This window comes from Durio zibethinus, chromosome 15, assembly GCF_047325235.1.
Source record: "Durio zibethinus cultivar Kanyao isolate XHJ-2024 chromosome 15, ASM4732523v1, whole genome shotgun sequence".
In the NCBI taxonomy this organism is placed as follows: Eukaryota; Viridiplantae; Streptophyta; class Magnoliopsida; order Malvales; family Malvaceae; genus Durio; species Durio zibethinus.
In genome coordinates this window covers 1,152,438-1,175,400 of record NC_143176.1, presented here as the reverse complement: position 1 = coordinate 1,175,400, position 22,963 = coordinate 1,152,438, and the positions used below count along the sequence as shown (strand labels likewise).

Genomic DNA, 22,963 nt, shown 5'->3' with positions numbered 1-22,963 from the left:
TGCGAACACCTCAATCATTAGTGCTTCCACCTAGGTTTAACTGGGTGACCCCGTATTGCTCACCAGCACCTACCCCTAGGCTTGGCTCAATCTTACCAAACTTGAACACTATTCGTTCCATTGTTTTAGGCTAGTTCCAAGCAACCTGGATCTTTAGTGCACCTCATGGCTTGATCCCCTTAGATGTCAGACTCTGTCCCTATAGAATTAGAATTATCACTCGACTTGAAAAGAATCCCTAGGCTTGGACTAGCTTGTGAACTATGATAGATGCACTCAAGGTCATTTGGTGCTGATGGTGGTTAAGGCATGTGCATGTGTCATAGTCTACAAGTTGGTTGTCATAGGCCATACATTCTTTAGACCAAAATCATGTGTCCATGTTGCACCAAGACTACTCTTAGTCAAGGTCAACCTTTTTCAAATCTTTTTCTCTATGGATAGATCATTTTTGATCCTTCAAGCTACATACTCATGAACCTTTCCTGGCCCCATGGGTTGCTCACAATAATCTCAAACTTGGTAAAGAGGAACCTAACTCTCATCATCATAATTAACCCATGATTCTCACGCTGCCCTTAACACCCATCTCTACCTACAGGTATTGAGGTTTTGAGCACTAACCCACTTAGCTCATAAGGGTACACATATTCTGGCATGTGAAAACTTAACACTATGCCTGTCTACATCATATGCAAGCTTTTATGCCTTGAACCCTAAAGCACAACATAGATGCTAGTCAATAGCTAGCTTAGAGCCACACTTAGATAATCTCGTCCCATAAAACTCATATCTCAAGGCCTTAGCCTTAGCCTTATTCTAGGTTGCTCATATGTATGATGGACACTTGACATGATGCTTGTCCTATCTCAAGGAACTTGAGTGTGCTACCCTAGCTGCAGCACACCTCTGTCTATTGGCCATAAGGGTCTAGCAACATGTTTGCTTGCTAGCCCGCTCATCCTTCAAGCTTATGGTGCCCCTCCTATGCAAACACCATATCATGATCCTTGGTTACTCATCGAGCTAGCTAAAGGAAAGGAAACTAAAGGTCATAACAAACACTAGCATCTAAACCCATGGTTCAACACAAAGGCATGATACAAGGCCTACTGACCATAACTATCCTTGAGTTTACCATAACCTAAGGAGGCATCGTGCCACACTCGTGACCAGATGATGCCTACCCATCTAGACACCATATGTGCCTATGAGTTACTCATTTTAGACTAGCTAGGCCCCCTTCTACCTATTAGCCAAAGGGGTGGTGGAGAGCTAACACCAATCATCCTCTATAAAGAGTGTAAGAAATTTCCTAATCATCCTATCTAGAAATGTAAGACTGTTTGAAATCAGGACATCCATCTCAAAGCCTTTCTTCAGCTAGCTCAAGGCCTAGTGACCTATCTCTTAGCCACTGTAATTCTTAAATTCAACTCGTTGCTACATTAACACATTTAAGGGTGCTTGCTCATGACTTTGACTGATAGCACCTGACTAAGTACCTGGCTCTAAGGTGGCTGTCCTTGAACTCACACTTGGCCAAGCACCTTAGGACCTCAGTTATGCCTCTAGGGTATGATGACCACATGAGGGGAGATTGAAGAGGATGACAAGTTGATAGTCTAATGCATTAAGCATGGAGACTACCAACATGTACAACCATAGCATAATTCATATGCCTATTACTTAATGAGTGAGCAGAAGAAATAATGTATGAAGCCAGGCCATAACCGCTTGGCATAGGAAAAACACAAGCAATGGCTAGGAGACTACCCCTGCCATCCAACAGGTAACAATGACACAACACAACTAATGCTTAGTCTAGTTGAGACCGCACATGCAAACTCTATTGTCACCACCCTAAGGGGACATTGCCCAATTTAAGGACTTCTTTTTGGGGTTTTAGGTAGCATCAGCTGAATGTGTCACGAACCATGTAGAAGTCCAAAACCAAGAGGGTTATGTGATTAGAATTGCTCAAGATGGTATGGGCAATGGACTAGGAAGGATTAAAATCGAGGCCTTAAAGGCACATACTTTACCCAAGTGTATGGGCCAAGGCCAAGGTCGGAGTGTAAGAGTACACTAAAGGTGAGTTGCGTAGTGCAAGGGATGCGAATTACTCATTGAAAGGTTTTAGGAAGCCCCAGGATATGGCATGAGTAGTCAAGCATAAAAAAGCCTAGGTTAACTAGAAGACTAGCTAGGTAAGTGGGCACGAAAGAATCTAAAGAAGCCAAGATGCTGGCCAAGTGCATGGGCACCAAAGGTTCTAGAAGGGCCAGGTGCAGGCATAGTGATGGGCACTATAGCACCCATATGAGAAAGCCTGTAGAAGGCTCTACCTGTGGGCAGGGTGGCACCCAAATGGAGAAAGCTTTGAAACCTACTAGACGTATGCACTTAGTTGAAGTGTTTGAACTTTTCTAGAGCCGAGGTTCGACAAGGAGCTTGAAACCAACGAATCTTTAGAAAGACCTTAGTTGACCATGGTAGAGCCTGGGCACCTTAGTACTATCTAAAATGCCCTTAATGGCCATACACTTGGATTCATTGTAACCATAAGTACTAAGGGAGCTCAAGTATAAATACGAAAGCCTCCCTCTCATTTGTACATAAGCAATAAACAAGAGAAAAGTTAAAAGCAACAAGATAAGCAAGGAAGAAGAACCAAGTAATAAACTTGGGCATTGAGTAATTGTACATAGCATCAATTAAATAGAAATAATATTGTTTTAACTCTCTTTCCTAGCTTTCTCCTAAGCTCTTAGGGAGCCAATGGAGTGTACGACACAAGTGTTCAGCACAAAGTAAAAAAAAAGCTTACTTAGGCACTTGGCTGGTTTTTTCTAAGCTAATGCCACATAGGTACTAGGCTTAAGCCCCGACCTATGACATATGCATGGGCTTGGCTAGGCTAACACATTTTTATGATCGATGAGAAGGGACCATAAGACTGCCAAATACTTGAGAAACTTGGCTAGACCAAGCTTACGATCACAGCTTCTACTTGCACCACCCTAAGGAGTCATTGCCTAAATTAGGGACTTGGTCAATGGTTTGGGATAGCATCAGCCATAGGTGTCATAGGCCAGGGGCTTAAGCCTAGCACCCATGTGGCCTTAGGCTAGAAACTACGATCCATGTACCTAAGTTAGCCATTTTTTTGACTTTGTTACATATGTTTATGCCATGCACTCTATTGTCTCCTTAAGAGATTGGGAGAAAGTTAAGAAGGAGAGTTAAAGCAATTGTATTTGTATTTACTTGATGCTATGTACAATTGCTGAACGACCTTACAATGACTCCTATGTTTACTTTTAAGTCTATAATATAGCCAAGTCTATGACTTAGTTCCTCTTACTTTTCTGTTGTTGCTTCTCTTATTAACTATAAATGAAGGGGAGGGCCCCTATTTATACCTAAGCCTCCTAACACATATGGCTTTTATTGATCCAAGTGTATGGCCTTTATAGGCCATCTAGACCCCTCCATAGCCCTTAGACACTTCCACATCCTTTGTAGAATCCAGCTTGTCTACTCTTGGTAAGTGCCTACACCTAGTCGGTTCCATAACTTTCACCATCTAGTTCTTACTCCACCTATAGTTAAGGCCCTTAAGAGCCTTCCTCATTTGGGTGCTATAGTACCTGTTACTATTCCCACACTAAGTCATTTTGGAACTTTCAGTACCAGTGCACCTAGTTGGCCTTTAAGCTTCTCTAGACTCTTCTATGCCTATACACTTGGCATGTCTCTAGGTTAATCTAGAGCCTTCTGTGCATGTCTGCCCATGCCACTCTTCTAAGGCATTCTTGATCTTTCCAATGAGTAGTCTCCATTCTTAGCACTAGGCTGCTCATCTCTTCAAGCTTTCACATCTTAGCCTAGGCCTTGGTCAAGACACTTGGGCATTGTATGTGCCTTTAGGATCTTGGTCTTGCTCTTTCCTGGTCCTTCACCCATACCAACTTGAACAAGCTACATCTTTTGACCCTCTTGGCTGAGGACTTTTGCATAGACCACGACATTCTCCCCTACTCATTTTAGCAATGCCCTTATTTTTAAGGGATGCCATTCTTTCATCGTACATGCATGCTAGAACAATGTCCTACTCTTGTCCCTATGGTCCTTGGCACATGATGGTTCTTGTTACATGATGGTTCTTAGTACACCTTCATAGTTATCCCTTGTTCACTCATGATACCAATGTGATTCCTATGAAACCAAGCTTGTCAAAGCATGCAATACTTTCTCTAGTGATGTGTCGTTACCCTTTTTCAATACTTAATGAGCCTTTTGAGGTGTGCGGCACTCATGTCACATAGGCTTCCATGCATCTTGCCTTGTCAAAGCAAACAACACCTCTATGTCTGATGTGCCATTACCTTCTCCTCTTTACCATCGGATCCTTACCTTTTTTCTACATTCAATGAGCCTTTTAGAGTATACAGCAACATAAATGCAAGGTGTGTGTTACTTATGACTAGGCTATTACCCTTTTTTCGACAAACCATCCATCTCTAAGGTTGGTTGCTCTTTACAACCACACTCACCTTGCTTTCATTAGGAGCCTAAAAGATCACCTTTTATTGGCTCAATCACCATCTTGACTCTTGCCATTAGACTTTCCCTATGTCTTCACAATTGCTTTAGGCTTTTTCCACTATGGGAGCTCCTTGGCCAAATACGATCCTAAGTATAAGAAGTAATTAAAGGACATGGTCACTGTACCTTTATCCTAGATCAAACCTTTAGTCTTTACCTTTTAATGTTATGGATCTTTATTTGCTTCCTCTTCTCCTAAGGAACTACTACTCTCATCTCTCCCACTCAAGCCTTTACCCTTGGGCTCAACTCTTACCCTTGGGCTATAGAGACTTAGTACACTCAGCCTCGACCACTGACTGAGTAATGGCAATACTCCGGCTTGAAGTTTTATACCTTACTACTTCACTTGGCTCTTACCCATAGTTTTTATGCTTTTTTGGAGTCCTCTCATGTAGAGTCTAGCAGTCATATATGATCTTTAGTGTTCTTAAATTGACTTCAAGGATGACAACCTCTTCTTCAAACTAACCTTTTTGTCCTTACACATGGTTTAACGACCCTTATACACATCACTTATGCATTTGACCATAAAAGCAAAGCTTAAACTAAGGATCTCCAACACATTTTTATAAGCAATCAAGTGTCCTTATGCCCTACTCTCAGCACCAACAACTAGTAATGCCCACTCTATGCAACCCCTCATGCAAGCTATCAACATAAATGGCACACTAGCACACAAGCTATTGGTACAACTCAAACTGACATCAACACCGATCATAATGAAGGTTTTTATCCACTTGTTGGGAACCTACTTTGATACCAACTATCATGGGTAAAGGGCTTAAGCCTAGCACTCATATTGCCTTAAGCTGAAAACTATCATCCATGTGCCTAAGCCAACCTCTTTTTTAACTCTGTGCTGAACACTTATGCTATGTATTCCATTAGTTCCCTAAGTGTTTGGAAGAAAGCTAAGAAGGAGAGTTAAAGCAATTGTATTTCTATTTACTTGATGCTATGCACAATTGCTTAATGATAATGACTCCTATGTCTAGCACTAAGTCTCTAATATGGCAAAATTTATCACTTGGTTCTTTTTACTTTTCTCTTTTTAATTTTATTATTAACTACAAATGAAAAGGAGGGCCCTTATTTATACCTAAGCCTCCCCAACACATATGGCCCATATTGATCCAAGTGTTTGGCCCTTATAGGCCTTTTAGACCTTTTCATGGCCATTAGACACTTCCTAGGTTGGCTAATGACTTTGCAAAAACTAGCTTCCTCTAGGCTCCTTATTGAGCCTTAGGTCTAGAAGAGTTCGGGCACTCGTGCTAAGTGCCCAAGTCTAGTGGGTTCAAAACCTTTTATGTCCGATTACTGCTTTACTCGCAGCTAAGGTTTTCAAGAGCCTTCCTTATCTAGGTGCTACAGTACCTATTACTATTCCTATGCTAGCATATTTTGGAACCTTTGATGCCTACACGTATTCCTAGCCTTTAGGTTTCTCCAGACTCTTCTGTCCCCATGCACCTGGTTTGTCTCTAAGCTAATCTAGAGCATTCTTTTCCAATTTGCCTATTTGCCCATGCCACTATTCTAGGGCATTTTAGATCCTTCTAATGAGTAGTCCCTATTCTTAGCACTAAGCTACTTACTTTGCCATGCTTTCACACCTTAGCCTAGGCCTTAATCTACACACTCGAGCCTTGTATATGCCTTAAGAGCCTTGGTCTTGATTCTTTTCGGTCCTTCACCTACACCAACTTAAACAAACTATCTTTCTCAACCCTTTTGGCTTAAGACTTGCATATAAACCATGACATTCTTCCATACTCATTCTAGCAATGCCCTTATTACTAGAGGATGTCTTTTTTTCACTATATGTGCACACTAGATGATGTCTTCCTCTCATCCTAATGGTCTGTGGCACATGATGGTTTTTTATACATGATGGTTCTTCATACACCTTAGCAGTCATCCCTTACTTTGGTTTTGATCCCAATATGGTTCTCACAAAATGATGCTTATCAAAACATGCAATGCCATAGTTAGTGATATGGCTTTACCATCTCCCCATGCTTAATGGGCCTTTTAGAGTGTGCAACACTCACATCACATAGGCTTCCACAAATCTTAGCTTGTTGAAAAGTGTAGTGTTTCTATGTTTGATGTGCCATTACCCTTTCCTTTGCACCATAGGGTCTTTTTCCTTTTCCCACACTCAATGGGCCTTTTGAGCTGCATAATGACATAAGTGTAAGGCATGTAGGGTGTGCAGTGCTCATGTCTAGGACATTAGACTTTCTTCAACAAATTGTCCATCTCTAAGGCCTATGGCTCTTTGTAACAACACTGACATTGCCCTTACTAGGAGCCTAAGAGATCATCTTTTTTTGGCTCAACTGCTATCACAACTCTTGCCATTGGACTCCCCCTATGTCCTCATAATGGCTTCAAGCTTCTTTCGCTATATGTGTTCCCTAGCCTTATGTTGAGCACCAGAAGCAGTTAAAGGACATGATTACCGTACCTTTATCCTAGACCAAATCTTTGGTCCTTACCTTTCGTTGGCATGATTCTTCATTGGCCTTTTTTCCCTTAAAAAACTACTACTGTTGTTTCTCTCACTCAACCTTTATCCCCAGGCTTAGCTTTTACCCTTGGGCTATGGAGACTTAGTGCACTCAGACTCAACCACCAACTTAATAGTGGCTATATTCTGCTTTAAGTCTTATACCCTACCACTTCACTCGGCTCTTACCCATGGCTTTTACCCTTCTTCAAACTCCTCGCACATGGAGTCTAATACTCGTATGTGATCCTTGGTGTCCTCAAACTAGCTTTCATGGATGACAACATCTTCTTCAAAATAACTTTTCTCTTTTTATGCATGGGTGGCTGGCCATCATGCACATCACCCATGCACTCATCCACAAACACGAAGCTTAAACCAAGGATCTCCCACACATCCTTATGAGCAAACAAGCATCCTTTTGCCTTACTCTTGGCACAAACAACCAACAATGCCCACACCATGCAATCCCATAAGCAAGCTATCATTATAAAGGGCACATTAAAATGCAAACTGCCTGTGCAACTCAAATTGACATCAACATCAATCATAACAAAGGTTATGATCCCCCTTGGTTAGAACCTACTATGATACCAACTATCATGGGCTAGGGTTTTAAGCCTAACACCTGTATGGCCTTAGGCTAGAAACTACCATGTTTTTGAGTTAGCCTCTTTTTTGACTCTATGCCAAACACTTGTGCCATGCATTCCATTGGCTTTTTAGGAGCTTGGGAGAAAGCTAGGAAAGAGAGTTAAAGCAATTGTATTTCTATTTACTTTATGCTACATACAATTACTCAATGACCTTACACTAACTCCTATGTCTGTCCCCAAGTCTCTGATATGGTAAAATCTATCACTTGGTTCCTCTTACTTTTTTCTTGTTGCTACTCTTGTTAACTAAAAATGAGGGGGAAGGCCCTTATTTATACTTGAGCCTTTCCAGCATATATAGCCTTTATTGATCTAAGTGTGTGGCCTTTATAGGCCTTCTAGATCCTTCTATAGCCATTTGACACTTTCTAGGTCAACTAAGGCCTTTGTAAAAATCTAGCTTGTTCTAGGCTCCCTACTGAGCCTTGAGTCTAGAAGAGTCTGGGCACTCCTGCTGAGTGCCCATACTTAGCGGGTTTCAGAACTTTCCTTGTTTGGTTGCTACTCTACCTGCAGCTTAGGCCTTCCAAAGCCTTCCTAGTTTGGGTGCTATAATACCCACTACTATTCCAATACTAGGCTATTCTAGAACCTTTGGTGCCCGTGCACTTGGCTAGCCTCCAAGGTTCTCCAAACTCTTCTGTGCCCATGCACATGGCTTATCTCTAGGCTATTCTAGAGCCTTTTCTAACTATTTGCTTGCACCACTATTCTAAGGCATTCTAGATCTTTTCATTAAGCAGTCCCCATGCTCGACACTAGGCTACTCACTTTACCATGCTCTTGCACCTTAGCCTAGGCCCTAGTTCACACACTCAAGACTTGTATGTGCCTTTAGGATCGTGGTCTTGATCTTTCTCGATCTTTTGCTTACACCAACTTGAACAAGTTGTGTCTCTCAACCTTCTTAGCTTAGGACTTATGCACAGGCAGTGTCCTCTCTCACTCATTTTAGCAATGCCTTTATTGCTAAGGGATGTCATTCTTTCATTGCACCGTCACATCAACTTCCATAAATCTTAGCTTGTATAAGTGTGCAACACCTCTACGTCTAATGTGCCTTTACCTTCTTCTTTGCAACATGGGGTTTATACCCTCTTCTAGCACTCAATAGGCCCTTCGAGGTGTATAGCACACACAAATATAGGGCATGCACTTCTTATGTCTAGGCCATTACCCTTTCTTTGACATACCATCCATTTTTAGGGCAAGTGGCTTTCCACAGCCACACTTACCTTGCCCTTATTAGGAGCCTGAGAGATCCCATTTTCTCTATTTAACCACCATCATGGCTCTTGCCATTAAACTTTTCATAAGTCCTTACAATGGTTTGAAGCTTCTTCTATTATGGGTGTTTCTTAGCTTTATATGGTCTTGAGCATAAGAAGCAATTAAAGGACATGGTCATGGTACCTTTATCTTAGACTAAATCCTTGTTCCTTACCTTCTGATATTGTGGTTCTTCATTGGCCTTCTCTTTTTTTAAGGAACTGCTACTCTTGTCTCTCCTAATCAAGCCTTTACCCCTAGGCTTAGCTCTTACCCTTGGGCTATAGAGACTTACTGCACTCAGCCTTGTCCACTAACTCAGCAATGGCAATACTCCTACTTCAAGTCTTGTAACCTACAGCTTCATTTAGCTTTTACCCATGGCTTTTACCTTTTGTCAGACTCATTATGTGTGGAGTTTAGCACTCGTAAGTGATCTTTGGTGTCTTCAAACTAGCTTTCATGGATGAAAACCTCTCTTTTAAATTAGCCTTTATCCCCTTACACATGGGTGGGTGGCCCTCACACACATCACCTATGCATTCAACCACAAACATAAAGCTCAAACCAAGGATCTCTAGCACATCTTTATAAGAAATCAAGAATCTTTGTGCCCACTCTTGGCACTGACAACTTGCAATGCCCATACCATGTAACCTTGTATGCAAGCTATCATCATACGCAATGCACTAGCATACAACCTAACCATACAACTGAAATCGACATCAACATTAATCATAACAAAGATTTTGATCCCCCTAGGTTGAAACCTGCTCTGATACCAACTGTCACAGGATGGGGGCTTAAGCCTAGTACCTGTGCGACCTAACGCTGGAAATTACTTTCCATGTGCCTAAGTCAACATCTTTTCTGACTCTGTGCTAAACACTTATGCTATGCATTCCATTGGCTCCCTAAGAACTTAGGAGAAAGCTAGGAAGAAGAGTTAAACCAATTATATTTCTTTTTACTTGATGCTATGTCTAATTGCTTAATGACCTTACAATGACTCCTATGTCTATCCCCAAGTCTCTAATATGGCTAAGTCTATTACTTGATTCCTCTTACTTTTCTCTTATTGCTTCTTTTATTAACTATAAATTAAGGGGAAGGTCCCTATTTATGCCTAAGCCTCTCCAGCACATATGGCCCTTATTGATCTAAATGTGTGGCCTTTTATAGGCCTTCTAGACCCTTCCATAGCCCCAAAACACTTCCTAGGTCAGTTAAGGACTTTGTAAAATCCAGCTTATTCCAGACACCCCACTAAGCCTCGGCTCTTAAAGAGTTTGAGCACTCCTGTTGAGTGCCTGCACCGAGCAGGCTCTAAAACTTTTCCCACCTGATTGCTACTTTGCCTACAGCTAGGGCCTTTAAGAGCCTTCCTAATTTGGGTGCACAGTACCCACTACTATTCTCATGCTAGGCCATTGTAAAACCTTCAGTGCTGACACACTTGGTTGTTCTCTAGGCTTATCTAGACTTTTTTGTGCCTATGCACTTGGCCTATCCCTAAGTTAATCAAGAGCCTTTTGTGCTTGTCTACCTATGCCACTCTTTTAGGGAATTCTAGATCTTTCAATGAGTAGTCCTTATTCTTAGCACTAAGCTGCTCACCCTGTCATGTTCTTGCACCTTAGCCTAAGCCCTGGTCCATACATTCAGGCCTTGTATGTGCCTTTAAGACCTTGGTCTTGATCCTTCCAAGTCCTTTCTCCTTCACCAACTCAAGCAAGCTACATCTGTTGACCCTTGTGCATGATGTAAACAAAGGCTTAAGGTCAGGACGTTGAGCCCTTTTTTCACATGCACAGTAATACATCAAGGCCATGGGTGCTTATAAGTCATCGAAACAACCAATCATCAGACAACATGGCCAGAAGGCATGCATGACTTGGATTTTGCTCTGGGGATATTGCCATGGATGTATATAATGATAAGCCTATCAAGTACACCTATTTTCATTATAGGGGGAAAAGAGGCTCGAAAAACCACCTTTTGAAGATCAAGAGAGATTTTACAATTATGATAGCAGTAAACATTAAAGTGTTTGAAATGCGCACACTTTTTTCAAATAGGCATATACCACACCAAGGGTCCACAGTTGAGGCATGTGTTCGCACCAAGGCCCAGCATGTGCCAATGGTGTTTGAGGTAACTATCTGCATCAAAAGCCATCTTTTATCAATGTTGATCGAAGCATGTGCTCACACTAAGTCTAGATTATGCTGATGTTGATCAAGGCATGTGCCCTCACTAAGAGCTAGAATGGGTAGATAATGGTTAAGGCAATTGCCCATACTAAGGGCTAGCTTATATTGATAGTCATCAAGGCAAATGCCTATACCAAAGGCCAGCTTGTGCTATTGATAGTCGATGATATACTCACACTATGCACCAGCATGTGCCATTGATGATCAAGGCCTTGGCCAAAGTTCAATTTTGAGCCATGATGCATATGTTGGCTCAAGATGAAGAACCTGACCAATGGCATTAAGGGTTCCAACAATTAGAGGTAGGGGGTTGGGTGGTGTGCGCACATGATATGCAATAAACGTTGGTCTTTAGACCTTATATTACCCCCTATCCTCCAAAGAATCCTGACATCTCACCCACCCTTAAGGAGTATAAAAGCTTTTATAGGTTATAGCTAGTAGCCATTGAAGTGCCTGAAATATGGATGCTTGTTTCAAATGGCCACCAAATCTTCTACATTTTGATTTTTTTAACTGAAATTTTTATGTGGACACCAAAAAAAATACTAGGATCACATATACCAAATTTAGGGCCATAACTCATAAAAAAAAATTTAAAATATCTTAAATCGAGAAAAATTATAAAAATCATGTAAAATAGAAAATGAGTCATCTTTCCATGAAACTTCACATACAGGCTTAGAGGACCATTATATGAATTTACAAGCCATAAAAATGGCATTGGCATGGTAGAAATATGAAAATGTGCATGAACCCACGGATTGCTTGATTGTGGTACACGACCCAAGCCTAGGATACTTATATGTGGTACATGGCCCTCCATGTGCTGATAGTGGTCAAAGCATGTACCAAGACCAAGGGAAACATGTGATGATGGTGGTTGGGCATGTTCATGTGTCACGATCCGTAAGCTAGTCCAAGCCCAAGGGTTCTTTTCGAGTCAAGGTGTAATTCTAGTTCAAGCAAGATAAGGTCAAACAATTAGGGGGACCAAAGCTTAAGGCTTACTGAAGGCCTAGGTAAGAGGAACTAGCCTAAAATAGTGGTATAGGTAGTGATCAAGACTCCAGAGGCTCAAGCACAGTGTTCACATTTGGCAGAATTAAGCCAAGCCAAAGTGCAAGCAATGGTGAGTGCTTATACAAATTTACTAGCCATAAAAATGGCATTGGCATGACCAAAATATGAAGATGTGCTTGAGCCCACCTATAGCCTAGTTATGGTGTGCATGGTGCATGGCCAAGGCCCAAGATACTTGTACATGGTGCACAGCCTAGCATGTGTCATTGGTGTTTAAGAGAACTACTTGCACAAAGTGCTAGCATGTGCCAATGCTGGTTTGAGCATGTGTTGAGACCAATGGCCAATATGTCCCAGTGGTGGTCTGGGCATGTGCATGTGTCATGGTCCACAAGCTAGTCTTGGCCTAGGGGTTCTTTCTAAATCAAATAGTAGTTTTAGTTCCAGCAGGATAGGGTTTGATAGCTGAAAGGATCAATCTTTAAGGCCTACTAGAGGCCCAATTCATAGGGAACTAGCCTAGAATAGTTTTAGGTAATGATCAAGACTCTAGAGGCTCAAACAGAATGTTTAGGTTTGGCAAAATTAAGCCAAACCCAGGTGCAAGCACCGGTGAGTGATGTGATGTACAAGCACACAGTCAAACTCAAGTGAGGGCACTAATGATCGAGGTGTGGATAGATAGTCAGACCTAGGTACAAGCACACATAAATATAGTCCTAGGAAAATTAGATTTAGGGGCTTCTAGAAGACCCAACACTATAGCATAATCTTTGACAAGCTAGAATTGTGCTAAGCACTTGAGTTTGTAGGCTGACTTAGACATATGGAGTTAATTTCTTATCTAAGGCTACCTGAGGTTTGGCTTAAGATTGGGGCTTATGACACGTGCATCGAGTGTTATTAGGAGTCGATGGCACTCGAGGGGCAGACAAGTGCATTGGGAAGGATAAAAAAGTGGTGGAAGGGTCATGGTACATATGTTGTACTAAGTGCTACCATCTAGGGATAGTGTCAAAGGCAACAACTCGCACCAAAGACCAACATGTCTTGATGGTAGTCGAGGCATGTGCATGTGTTACAGTTTACATGCTAGTCCAGGCCTATAGGTTCTCTTCGAGTTAAAAAATAGTTCTAATTCTAGTGGGACAAGGTTCAATAGCTATGGGGACCAAGACTTAAAAGTACACTGAAGGCTTAGGTCATAGGGAACTAGCCCAAAATAGTGACACGGGTATTGATCAAGACTTTAGAGGCTTAGGCCAGGTGTTCAAGTTTGGCAGAATTGAGTCAAGCTTAGGTGTGAGGCACTAGTGAGTGCTTATATGAATTTAAAAGCCATAAAAATGGCATTGGCTTGGAAAAAATATGAAAATGTGCCTGAACCCACCTATTACCTAGTTGTGGTGTGTATGGTGCACTGCCCAAGCATAGGATACCCATACATGATGAGTAGCCTAGCATGTGTCGATGATATTCCAGAGAAATACCCACACAAAGGGCCAACATATGCCAATAGTGGTCAATGCATACACCAAGACAAAGGCCAACATGTCCTGATAATGGTCAAGGCATGTGCATGTGTCATGGTCTATAAGTTTGTCTAAGCCTAGAGGTTATCTCTGAGTTGAAGAGCAATTCTTGTTTTAGTGGGACAAGGTCTGACAACTAAGGAAACCAAGCCTTAAGGCCTACTAAAGTCCTAGGTCAAGGGGAACTAGCCCAGAATAGTAGTATGGGCAGGACTAAAGGCTCAGGTACATTGTTCCTATTTGATAGAATTGAATTAGGCCCAAGTGCAAGTGTTATGCCCTGGACGGGCACACTAGGCACAATTACAGGAGTCAGCATGCAAGGCCTTGAAGGCAAAGATAGAGCACCCATACAGCCTACAGGCCAGCTCGTAAGGCTAAGGTCTGGCTTGCATGATGCCCACACCACATCTAGCAGGGCCTAAGATGGGAGATACGTAAGAGGATCTTTTAGAAGATCACAAGATCAGCATGAGCCTTTTGGCAGATCTGGTTGACCTTAAAATTAGGAGATAGAATCCTAATTGATTGTAATCTTTGTAATTCTTTGATTTTAGCCTTGATTCTAGGGATTTAGCCATAAGTGTAGCTGAAAGCCTCAACTATAAATAGAGGGCTACTCCACCCTCATTTGTACACCATTATACACTTCTGTTTTAGTGAATACAAAGCATATTCCAACACGTTATCTTGTTTTCCTATTTCTCTCAAACTTGCACATTCAACCTTTCCCATTGTTCTAGTTCCTGCACGCTGGTGTTTTAGGCTGACTTAGGCTACAAAGAGGTGATTCCATGCCTAAAGCCACATAAATTCTGAGTCTAAAGTCAGAGCTCATGATAGTTGGTATCAAAGCAAGTTCAGTTTTACGTGTTTGTGTTGTTCAAGTTAGATCATAGTCGAGAAGATGGCATCCCAGAGTGACGTTGCTAGCCAACAACCAAAGGCCCAAGAGTAGGGGCATGGAAGAGGCAAAAAGGCCAACTCGAGAGACATCTGGTCTACCATGGATGGTAGGCTGGCTAAGGTGGAGGTGAACATAGGTGACATGCAAGAGAAGCTTGAGGATGTGGAGACTCACATTTAAATGCTAGACTTCATGTGGTAGAGACCATATGTGATGGCATGGAGGCCATAAGTAAGAGCATAGAGGAGCTCACCAGTGAGCTCATTACTTGTAAGACTGCCATTAGGAATGGTATGTTTGTTGGAGTGTCTAAGTCCATGATGGATGTTCCCAAGCCTAAAGAGTTCAAGGGAACTAAGGTAGTCAAGGAAGTAGACAACTACCTATGAGGTATGAAGTAGTACTTCCAGGCTATAGGCATGTAAGATGAAGTAATAAAGGTAAGCACCGCTGCTATGTATCTCACTGATGCAGCCTTATTATGGTAGAGGCACAGGTGTGATGATGTTAGGTGTGGGAGCACCAAGATTCAAACCTAGGCAAAGTTTCAAAAAGAGTTCAGGGAGCAATTTTACTAGGAGTATGCCGATGATAAGGCATGGGCAAAGTTGCACAGGCTGAGCTAGCAAAGGGACATAAAGGAGTATGTCCAGAGATTTTTTGAACTGATGCTATAGATCTCAGATCTAAGTGAAAAGAATGCCTTATTTGCTTTCATGGATAGGCTGAAGTCGTGGGTGAAGCATGAGTTACAATGGAGAGGAGTTCATGACTTGGCTAAAGTCATGACTACTATTGAGTCCTTGATAGAGTTTAAGCTTCTGAACAAGTTCGAGTCTTCTAAGCCTAAGGTTAAGGGCAAAGATGAAAAGGACCGAAAGAAGCAGTCTAAAGGGAAAGACTAATTTATGCACCTGCTACCTTATTTGGATGTGGTAGCCATTGCTCAGGCTCCTTCTTTAGAATTGAATCCTAATTCTCTGTCACCTATTACCACCATAGTAGGCCACTATCCTACCATTGAAAGTGGATAAGGTAAAATTTTGAGTGATGTGTCATTGGCACAAAGGCTATGTGATTCATCAAGTTATCATGAATTATCAAACTAATAGGCAAAGCCCACTTCAAACTTTTTTCTAATAAATGCATCTTTTTCAAAAATTAAGGTTTGTTGCCTATATTAGCTCTAGAATTATTATGGTTATCCGAGTAATAGATACCATTAAACAAACTATAATTGATTTAATGAGCCATTCACAATTACACAATCTGAATTAGTTCATAGTTTCACATGCATGGCTTAATCTTTGAGACAAACATATTACTACTAGCCAAATCAACTAGATAGCATTCTTTCAAGATGTTGGCACTGCATGGGCCTCAACACACCAACGAGTAGTGGAAAAAGCCAACATAGAGCATAAGCATCATGCATGTCGAGCACGTAAAATGCATAGCATCAGATGAATAGGGGCCAAGAGCTTGTGCCCACAAAACATTCCATATCTAAAAGCACGATTCAACACCAGTGCACCAATGTGGCCATGAAGGTTTAAGAGGCATGCTTAGGACATGGGGCACAATTGAGGTTTGACCCATAGTCATTAAGAATGCAAGATGGATGTAAGATTGAAAGACGTCTTATTTCTATTGATTTAGGTATGTAGCATAAGATCCTAATTGTGCCCCTAAGGTATGATGACCATATAATGAGAGTTAAAAAGGATGATAGGTCGACAATTTTATGCATCGAGTATAAAGCCTGCCAACACACATAACCATAGCACCACTCATATGCCCATAAGTGCCAGCATCCATGCACATCGATCCAAAACTTCTTCTAAAAAAATTTTTGAAAAATCTTGAATTGTGAAAAATTTTAAAATCATGAAAAATAGAAAGTAAGTCATCGTGCCATGAAACTTCACAAGAAGGCTTAGGGGACCATTATATGAATTTACAAGCCATAAAAATGGCATTGGCATGGCAAAAATATAAAGATGTGTATGAACCCACTTACTGCTCGATCATGCATAAGGTGCATAGCCCGAGACTAAGGTACCCATGCATGGTGCGTGGCTCAACATGTTGAGGGAACTATCCATACCAGGGGCTAGCATGTGCTAATAGTGGTCAAAGCATGTGTCGATGGTGGTCGAAGCATTTGTCAAGACCAATGGCCAATATGTCCTAATGATGATTAAGGCATATGCATGTGTCATGGTACATATACTAGTCCAAGCGTAGAGGTTCTCTCTGAGTCGAAGAGTAGTTCTAGCTCTAGCGAAACAGGGTCAAAAAACCAAGGAAACTAGGCCTTGAGGTATACTAGAGGTCCAAGTCACGAGTAGTTAGCATAGAATAGTGGAACGGGCAGTGATCAAGACTTTAGTGCTTCAAGCCCAGTGTTTACATTTGATAGAATTGAGCAAAGCCTAGGTATGAGTGCTGGTGAGCATTATATGAATTTACAAGCCATAAAAATGGCATTGGCATAGTAGAAATAAGAAGATCTGCTTGAACCCACATACTACCTAGTCATGGTTCACATGGTGCACGGCTCAAGCTTAGGATAACTATGCTTGGTGCATGACCTAGCATGTACTGATGGTGTTCGATGGAACTACCTGCATAAAAGGCCAACATGTGTCGATGGTATTTAAAGCATATACCAAGACTAAGGGCCAACATCTCCTGATGGTATTTTAAGTATGTATATGTGCCATGGACAACAAGCTATCTAGGCCTAGGGATCTTTTTAAATTGAAGATCAATTCTAGTTTTGGCGAGATAGAGTTGATAGCCAAAAGGACTAGGCCTTAAGGCGTACTAGAGGTCTAGATCATGGGAAACTAGCCTAAAATAGTAGTATGGGCAGTGATCAAGACTTTAGTAGCTCAGGCATAATGTTAAAGTTTGATGAAATTAAGCCAAGCCCAGGTGCAGGTGCTAGCGAGCATTATATAAATTTACAAGCCATAAAAATGGCATTGGCATGGTCGAAATATAAAGATGTGCCTAAACCCACCTACTGTATGGTCTAGGTGCACACGATGCATAGTTCAAGCCTAGGATACCTATGCTTGGTATGCAACCCACCATATGCTAATGGTGTTTGAGGAAACTGCCCATATAAAGGGCTAGCATGTGCCAATGGTGGTCGAACCTTATGCGAAGACCAAGGCCAACATGTCTTGATGGTGGTCGAGGCATGTGCATAGTTCATAAACTAGGCAATGGCCAAAGGTTCTCTTTGAGTCAAGGAGCAGTTCTAGTTCAAGTGGGAAAGGGTGTAATTGCTTGGGGGACTAGGCCTTAAGGCCTAATAGAGGCCCAAGTCATGTGGAACTAGCCTGAAACTATGGTATGGGTAGTGATCAAGACTTCAGAGGCTCAGGCATGGTGTTCAGCTTTGGCATAATTGAGCTAGGCCTAAGTGTGGGCATTGGTAAGCATTTATGTGAATTTATAAGCTATAAAAATGGCATTGGCACGACAAAAATATGATGTGCCTAAACCCACCTACTACCCAATCATGGTGTGCATTATGCATAGCTTAAGCCCAAGATACTCGCGAGTGTTGTGTGGCCTAGCATATATCAATGGTAATTGATGAAACTACCCACACAAAGGGTAAGCATGTGTCGATGGTGGTTGAAGCATGTGCTGAGACCAAGGGCCAACATGTCCTAATGGTTGTCAAGGATGGGCTTGCATCAGAGTTTGCAAGCTGGTCCAAGCCCTGAGGTTTTCTCTGAGTCAAAGAACAATTCTAGTTTTAGTAAGATAGGGCTTGAATGGCAAGGGGACCAGGCCTTAAGGCCTACTTGGGGCCCAAGCTATGGGGAACTAGCCCAAATAGTGGTATGAGTAGTGATCAAGACTCCAAAGGCTTAGGTATGGTGTTCAGGTTTGGCAGAATTGAGCCAGGCCTAAGTGCTGGCACTAGCTTATATGAATTTACAAGCCATAAAAATGACATTAACATGGCAAAAATATGAAGATGTGCCTAAACACACCTATTACCCAATCATGGTGTGCATAGTGCAAGACCCGAGCCCAGGATACTTGTGCTTGGTGTTTTGCCTAGCATATACCAATGGTGGTTGAAACATGTGTTGAGACCAAAGGCCAACATGTTTCAATGGCATTTGAGGCATGTGATGTTCCATGGTAGACAAACTGGTATAGGCCCATAGCTTCTTTTTTAGTCAAAGAGCTATTCCAATTCAAGTGGGACACAGTTTAATAGCTTAGAAGACCATACCTTGAGGCATACTAGAGGTCCAGGTCATGGGGAACTAGCCTAAAATAGTGGTATGGGCAATGATCAAGACTTTAGTGGCTCAGGCATGATGTTTAGGTTTGGTAAAGTTTAGCCAAACCTAGGTGTGGGCACTGGTGAGCATTATATGAATTTACAAGCCATAAAAATGGCATTGGCAAAGTAGAAATATGAAGATGTGCTTGAACCTACCTACTGTTTGATCATGGTGCACATAATGCATGGTTCGAGCCTACGATACCTATGCTTGGTACGCATTCTAGCATGTGTCGATGGTGGACAAATCATGTGTGAAGACCATAGTTCAACATGTCCCAATAGTGGTCGAGGCATGTACTTGTATCACCCGCAAGCTGGTCCAAGCTTAAGGGTTCTCTCTAAGTCAAAGAGTAGTATTAGTTCTAGTGGGAAATGGTTTGATTGCCAAGTAGACCAGGCCTTAAGGCCTATTAGAGGCCCAAGCCATAAGGAAATAGCTTAGAATAGTGGTACGGATAGTGATCAAAACTCAAGAGGCTTAAGTATGATGTTTAGGTTCAACAAAATTGAGCCAGGCCTAGGTGTAGGCCCTAGTTAGTGCTTATGTGAATTTACAAAACATAAAAATGGCATTCACTTTGCAAAAATATGAAGATGGGGCTAAACCCACCTATGGCCTGATCATGGTGTATATTGTGCTTAGCCCAGGGCTAGGTAACTCGCATGTGGTGTGTGGCCTAGCATGTGTTGATGGTGTTTGTGGAAACTACCCACACAAAGGGCTAGCATGTGTTGATGGTGGTTAAAGCATGTACAGAGACCAAGGGCCAACATGTCTTGATGGTGATTGAGGTATGTGCTTGTGTCAGAATTTACAAGCTAGTCCAAGCCCATAGGTTCTCTCTGGTGAAAGAGTAGTTCCTATTCTAGCAGGAAAAGGGTTTGATTGCCAGAAGGACTATTAGAGGCCCAGGTCTTAAGGCACTAGCCTAAAACAATGGTGTAGGTAGTGATCAAGACTTTAGAGGCTTAGGCGCAGTGTTCAAGGTCAGTGGAATTAAGCTAAGCCCAGGTATGGGTGCTAGTGAGCACTTAGATGAATTGATAAGCCATAAAAATGGCATTGGCATGGAAGAAAAATTAAGATGTGCCATAACCGTCCTACTTTCCAATCATGGTATGCAAGGTGAGCAGCCTGAGCCTAGGATAGCTACACGTGGTGTGCGACTTGGCATGTGCCATGGTGTTCAAGGGAACTACTCATATAAAGGACTAGCATGTGTCGATGGTGGTCAAAGCATGTGCCAAGACCAAGGGCCAACATGTCCCAAAAGTGGTCAAGGCATGTGCATGTGTCACAGTTCACTAGTTGGTCCAAGCCTAGGGGTTCTCTCTAAGTTAAGGAGCATTCTAGTAAGATAGGGTCCAACTACCAAAAGGACCAAACCTTAAGGCCTACTGGAGCCCCAGGTCATGGGGAACTAGCCTAAAATGATGTTATGGGTAGTGATCAAGACTCTAAAGTCTTAGGCACATTGTTTAGGTTTAACAAAATTAAACCAAGCCCTGGTGCAAGTGCTAGTGAGTGCTTATATGAATTTAAAAGCCATAAAAATGGCATTGGCATAGTAGATGTGCCTGAACCCATTTACCACTAGATCATGGGGTGCATGTTGTGCAACCCAACATGTGTTGATGGTGTTTAAAGGAACTGCTCGCACAAAGGAATAGCATGTGCCCCTATGATAGGTCAAAAATCGAGTGATGGGCACATGTGTCACTTCTAGCTTGGATTTTGACTTAGAGTCATTCAATAATAATCCAATGCATGGTAGCTTTGTGCCACCAGCTCTTTAACCAAGCACAATGATTAATTGTGTAAATCAACGGTTCTTCTCATACTAGGTTGAATTACTATCATGATGCTGCCATTAGTAGGGTAAAATTAACTTACCTCATGATAGTCTAAACCCAGCTCACATTCCGTAGTGGTGAGTGAACAATCCAACACTTGGTGAATTCTGCTTCACAATGATAAGAAGAGCTAGCATCAAAGGATCAAAAAGTAACATTGTTATGAATGCTTGGCTACCACAAGCTAGTTATCCTTATGGTAGCTTTTTTGACACCTCTAGCTTCAAATTTTGAAGGTCTAAAGGATCTATAATCCACGCTTTCATGGTTCATTTTTATACTAGAAATTAGAATCAAATGAGCCTTTATCCTTTTGTTCCATGTGAGATTTTTGTTCTTAATGAGCTCATCTTGGGACACCTACGTTATCTTTTAACAGATGTGCTACCCTAGCCAAAATCCCCACTTGACAATGTCTTCTACCCATATTGATTGACCAAGGCTAGCCTTGGGTCCAAAAGAAGGGGTCATGCCTCACCTCTAATTCATGGAATAAGTAAAATAACATTAAAAGTAGCGGTATTTCAATTTCACTCGAGGCCTCCCATTTATCTTACACCTCTTAAGTCATTTCCCAAAGTTAAACTATAGTCAAGCTCAACAAGGTTTTCTTTCCCCACTAATTCTTCCAAGCCTATTCCCTTGGCTATGGTTTTGATTGATAGTAGATAGGGATAGTGGGAATCTCATTAATCCATTAATGTGAAACACTAATTAGATGATGGGGCATTTGGCTACATTAAAGGGGTCATAGTTACACTTGTCGTTTACCCATGCTTGTTTGAATTTCTTCACTTTGACATTTAGAGCACTGGATAGAAATCACATTATGTGAGCATATGCAGAAACCATTGCATTGATTTGTTTTAATTAAATAGTTGGATTCCCTTTGTCTATACCAGTTCTAATTTGACTACTCTTGCCTAGGAAAAGCCCTCGAGAGAGCAATTCCTAGTTCCTTTAACCAGTGCATGGCAACCTGCTCTCACTATAAGAGTAGATTGACTAGTGTATCGGTAGCTGATGGGTTTAAGATTGGGACCCTCGTGCCTAACCCTTAGAGCCAATCCTTTTCCCAAGGTTATGGATCTATTTTGTGACTTCTTTTGCCTATATTGCTCCATCGACTAGAAGCTATTCACCTTAGAGACCTAATGCAGTTATAAGTTTGATTAGGCATGGATGGCACTTGGTCCTCTAGATTTTCAAGAGCCACCAAGGGAACACTTGACACCATAATATGTGTGGTGCTCTTTTGGTCGTTGGACCCTACCTCCAACTAAGCCATTTCCAGGGTAGGTAGGCTATTAAACAAAAAAGATAACTCTCCCTAAGGCCCCTATCGACTTCTTCAAACTCTCTAATGTTGGCGTTAGCTACTGCATCCTGATTAAGGAATTTTAACCTAAATCCCTTTTAAAACTCATGCTAGACATGCTATCAGACGAGCTTCCCTTGTCTCTTAGGATCGACTAACCCATGTGCAAGTGCCATTCACATGGAACCTTTCCCCTCTTTGGCTTTCAAAGTTTTCATTTGAATATTGGCTACTACCACCAAGATCAGCATCGATGGTCACTCCACCTAGGTTCACACCTAGGTTTTGCGATGACTGTTATGTCATCCTACTCATCGAGGCTTGGCCTTTGCCCTAATAGTTGGGTATAGGTCGCATGCTTAAGCACCATCCATTTTTTGGGTTAGTTGATTCGGTAGGTGACATGTTTCACATTCCTTAGTGGATTTTGACTTCTATGACCACCATCATGGTATCTTAATCGACCAACACCCCTTATGGGTTTTAGGTTAGAGCACAATTAGGCACCATAACTTGGCTTCTAGTTCATCTTGTATCACCAATTTAGCAGACCGAGGGTTGCGTCAGCAGGATTGACAGCACGCAGGGGGACCGAGGCCGATCCCTAGCTTGTGCATTCTACCTCTCCAGCTGGTTGAGCACCCACACGAACGTTTTATGGGTTGACTTAGGCATACGAAGTTCATTCCCAGTCTAAGATCGGATCGGACCAAGGGTTACGGTAGTAGGACCAGCAGC

The 22,963-nt window shown here is 41.9% G+C and overlaps 1 pseudogene; it reads right to left on the bottom strand.

The window, feature by feature from the left end:
- Nucleotides 1–20,623: 20,623 nt before the first annotated feature.
- Nucleotides 20,624–22,032, bottom strand: LOC149514485 (25S ribosomal RNA; annotated as a pseudogene).
- Between the last annotated feature and the right edge of the window lie 931 nt (nucleotides 22,033–22,963).